This window comes from Populus trichocarpa, chromosome 2, assembly GCF_000002775.5.
Source record: "Populus trichocarpa isolate Nisqually-1 chromosome 2, P.trichocarpa_v4.1, whole genome shotgun sequence".
Classification (NCBI taxonomy): Eukaryota; Viridiplantae; Streptophyta; class Magnoliopsida; order Malpighiales; family Salicaceae; genus Populus; species Populus trichocarpa.
In genome coordinates, this window is record NC_037286.2 from 11,437,295 (window position 1) to 11,442,227 (window position 4,933).

Here is a 4,933-nt window from a genome sequence, read left to right on the forward strand (position 1 = left end):
GTTCTAAACCACGTGGCAAATTGTTCATCTTGTAATTGAAAGATCTAGGATTCAGTTAGCTATGAGTTATTGGACAGTAAGTATCGTCGATGTTGCCTGCAAGGTTGTTCCAAATTATATGAGTTTATGATATCACAAAATATAAATAGTACACTCTTGACAAAGTTTAAGTCGAACATCTACTTAATAAAAGATCTCAACTCATCGCAGTTAAATAGGACATAACTGTGTGCTTGTCTGGACTCTATTTTAGACAAATATCTTCCCCTTACGACATTTTTAGGCGTGGGTCGTCCAAGATTGAAGAATATTGACAAGTTTCCACTTGAAGGCACTTCACCACCATCATCATGTCGTGGAACACGGTTGATCCTCGTTCTCAAATGAGGTTTGAAATAGTATGAGATAAATGTTGAGATCTCCTTAACAATATAGGCCTCATATATTGATGCCTCAACATGCGCCTTGTTCTTAACCTTTTTTAAAAAAAATTGAACAAGTACCTGCATATATAGAATTAATAAAAAATTATCAATTAAAAAAATAAAAAAAACATTTAATTATGAATTACATAGCAACTGTAATATATAACCTCTCGAATGGATACATCCATCTATACTAGACCGGTCCTCCAACTTTTACCTCAAACGGTAAATGTACGGGTAGATGCTCCATTGAGTCAAAAAATGATGGAGGGAATATCATCTCAAGTTTGCATATTGTCTCGACGATATTCGTTTCAAGCCTTTCAATGTGATCAACATTCAACTTGTTGGAGCATATATCTCTGAAGAAATGACTGATCTCCGTGAGTGCATCCCATATCCCCTTCGACAACAAATCATGAAAAGCTAATGGGATGAGTGTTTGCATAAACACATGGTAATCATGACTCTTCATTCCATATAATCTGCATTCCTCCGTATTAACCAACCTTGATATGTTCGAGGCATGTCCATCGGGAAAACACAGACTCTTAAGCTATTTGTAGACTAGTAGTTGTGCGTTTTTCTCTAACACGAAGCTTGCTCTTGGTTTTGCAACCCGTGACCCAGATATCACAAACTAACTCCATATTTTTATGGTTACAGAACAACGCTAAATCCAATCTAGCCTTGATGTTGTCCTTTGTCTTCCCCTTCACATCCATGACGGTGTTGAAAATGTTCACGTTCTTTTCATTGTGCATGACGTCAAGGTTATGGCAGAGCAGATTGGTTTTCCAATAAGGAAGCTCCTAAAAGATACTTCGCTTTACCCAATTATGGGTCAAACCAAAACCAGGAAACTTTTGCTTACCTGACTGGAGACCATACACAATGTCACCGTACTCTGACACAACATCATGCAATTCTTCACCAGAAAGACATGGGGGTGCAACATCCTTTTCAACTTTGCCAACAAAGAAATCCTTTCTATTCTTTCTGTACCTGTGATTCGGTGGTAAGAAACGACGGTGACAATAAAAAAAAGAAGCTTTACCTCCGTTTGTTAGCGTGAATGCTCTTTTTACAAAGTGATCCTTGATTTTGAAACTCTTCAATTTGACCCTCAATTTACCTTCAAACTTCTAATTTCTTGCAATTTTATCCCTGATCTCATCCAATTAATCTTGGAAAAATTAAACTATCTCTAATACAATTTTAAAGTGAATTTTTGTGTTTCCAATACAGGAGTCGGTTCTTGTTCGCAATAACATCGTTAATCTTCCGAGCTTCCTTCCTGGGGCTGCTCTTCCCTACATAGAGCATTTCTAACTATATTCTGGCATCTTTCGCAATTGCTTTTGCAGTCGCAGTGAATTTACGGATCCACTCGATATCCTCCCCACCATACAAGCATATGAACTTCCCTTGCTCTATCTGCATTAGGAATTAATTAGTTGAAAAATTCATGAGTAATGTGTGTATGAGATTCCTATGCATCTTTCAGCTTGTTGTTTAGTTTATAAACCCGTTTCAAGTTCGGAAATTTGAATTCCTCTGCTGTCAAATGTATGCATTAGATGATGCCGATAGAGAATTGAGATGAAGAGTGTATTTTAGTTTCATAGTATATGTATGTAAAGAGAGCAAAGCTATACCCAAGACAAGGATCATTGGATCAATGCTATCTGCCAGTAACTCGATTTTCCAGGTTTCTTCTTTCCAGAGTCCTTCCTCCCCTGAGCTAGTGAAAGGGAAAGCCAGGTTCACCAAATCCACATGATGGTCTTTTTTATTTTAAGCTAAAAAAAATAGATCATTGAGAATAAAAGTTGGACTTTTTATTTTAAGTTAGGAAGGAAAATCACCAATAACAAATGGTTGGATTGAGCAGACGGACCTAGGGAGCAGAGACCATGAGCGGGTTGGCCGACTGAATTTTCCAATTTAAACCAAAAAACAGGAAGTGGGCCCAGAGGATACCTGCTTTGCTTTGCTTAGGCCTTAGGACTTGCCTTGTGTTAACGGTCGGCAAACAACACCATTCACGTTCTTAACTGTCGTTGTCGTTGATAACCTGCCATTGACAATCATATTTCATCCCATGATTTATTGTGGTTAATTAAAGATTAATAATAATAAAAATTAATTATGATTATTATTAAAATTAATTATTTAACCTTTTAAGTTTTAAAATTTACTATAAAAATAAAGGTGAAAGAAGAGTTTCGAACAAGTTTTTTTTTTCTTTAAATTTTAACACATATTTTTTCAACTTATTTTTAGTGTTTTCTTTATCTTTTATGCTTTAATTATCCTCTAAAATCTAAAGATTATGTTAACTTTGTTGAGAGATAATTGAGTTCTTTTAATTTGATTCAAAAATCTTATTTATAAGTAGATATAAACTAAGGTGATTTGAATCTTGAGACATATTGCAAATATCTTATTAATAAAGTTTTAAGAACAAATAATTCATCATTAACAATAATAAAAATTTTATTACTTTAAAGTACTTTAACAAATAAGTATCATCCTTCGTTTAATTTAAAAACATATATATTTTTATTATTAGAAAACTTAAATATTGACATTTTTATTATTAGAAAATCTAAACATAGTAAATTTTCAGCTAATTTTATTTGGAGCTGGCTTTGATCTGTCCAAGATGACTCGAAACCGGAGAATATGGACGTGAGTGAAACGATTGCCAATGTCTTGTCAAAATAAGACATTGAAAATTGATGAAAATTGTGGAACATATGGCTACTTTTCATGAAGAAGTTTCTATTTCAGACCATCGATGAAGACCAGCAGGAAGCAACAAGGTAGAAAGTCTCAGCATTTGAGGCCATCTTCCACTCTTCCATTAAACTTGTGGACACAAATCAGCAACAGGAACATGATATTCTCAGAGTTCTAATCAGATTGATAGAGTTCCTTTACTGTTTCAAGAAAATTAGCAAGTCATTACTCTTGCAACGCCTAAAATGTGTTTATATTTTTGACGTGAACCTTTAGGACTTCATAGTTAGGTCTGATTTAATGAATCTTACAGCTAGATCAGAACTTTGATTTTGTCGTGTTTTTTAAAAGTAAAATTTAATCTGGGACAAAATTGTACAGAGGAGGAGCTGGCTTCGTATGTTCAAGATGACTCGAAACCGGAGAATATGGACGGAGAATATTTGAGGCCCTACTTCCAGTCTTCCATTAAACTCGTGGACACAAATCAGCAACAGGAACATGTTATTGTCAGAGTTCTAATCAGATTGATAGAGTTCCTTTACTGTTTCAAGAAAATTAGCAAGTCATTACTCTTGCAACGCCTAAAATGTGTTTATATTTTTGACGTGAACCTTTAGGACTTCATAGTTAGGTCTGATTTAATGAATCTTACAGCTAGATCAGAACTTCGATTTTGTCGTGTTTTTTAAAAGTAAAATTTAATCGAAAATACATTAAATGATATTTTTTAAAAAATATTTTTTATATTAACATATAAAAATTATAAATCAATATCTAAAAAATATTAATTTAATATTTTTTTAAATAAAAAAAATTAAAAAAACCGATGACTGAACTTGACAATTTTTTTTTAGGATAAACTATCCAATTTAAACCAACAAACAGAAGTGGGGTAAGAGCCGAAGAGGATACCTGCTTAGGCCTTGGGATTTGCCTTGTGTTAACCAAGAAAAAGAGCTAATGAGTGACTATCATCTCTCATCCATCTAAAACATTTCATCTAAAATTTCATGAAACTGGATGTCTGCTGTAAAATTTGCTAAAACGAGGTTAATTAATGGACATATCCAAGTTAAAAATGGGATTCTTATTTTTTAGTGTTGAAATTTTATTAATATTTAATAGAAAAGAAAACTTTTTTTTTCACCTCACTCCCCCGCTTCCCTCCACCGCCGAACTCGGACAAATTTGCCCCTTCTCTTATCTTTTATTTTTTCAACGGAGTCAAGTCTCTCCTTTTCTAATTGTTTTTAAAATTTTTAAATATATTTAAAGGGAATTCAAAACATTTAAAAAAAAACCTAGAATTCAAACAATTTTAAAATCATAATTATATAAAATAAAAATTTATGATAAATATATTTTCAAAAGAAATATAATAATAAAATTTTAGTATACATACTAATACTAAATATATATTCAAATTTGTAATTGATATCAAATCAAAGTCCTAACATGCATTCTAATAATAAAAATATTTTTTTTAAAATTAAATATAAAAAGATTTTTACTTATTGAAGCACTTTAAAGTAATAAAAAAATTTCAAAAGTACTTCTGAAAAAATTTGAATTTTTTTTATTTTAAATTAATATTTTTTTTTTGTGTTTTTAGATCATTTTCATGCACAAATATCAAAAATAATTTTTAAAAACTAAAAAAAATATTCTTTTAATATATTTCTAAGTAAAAAATACTTTAAAAAACAATTATAACCACATGAGCTTTTTCCACTTGTAAATTATTTGGGGGTAATGTGCAA

The 4,933-nt window shown here is 31.8% G+C and overlaps 1 long non-coding RNA gene across 1 annotated transcript; it reads left to right on the top strand.

The window, feature by feature from the left end:
* Window positions 1-1,300: 1,300 nt before the first annotated feature.
* Window positions 1,301-2,530, top strand: LOC112326449 (uncharacterized). Its single transcript, XR_002980019.2, has 2 exons — window positions 1,301-1,443; window positions 1,674-2,530. It is a non-coding gene; the product is annotated as an uncharacterized LOC112326449 (long non-coding RNA).
* Window positions 2,531-4,933: the final 2,403 nt, after the last annotated feature.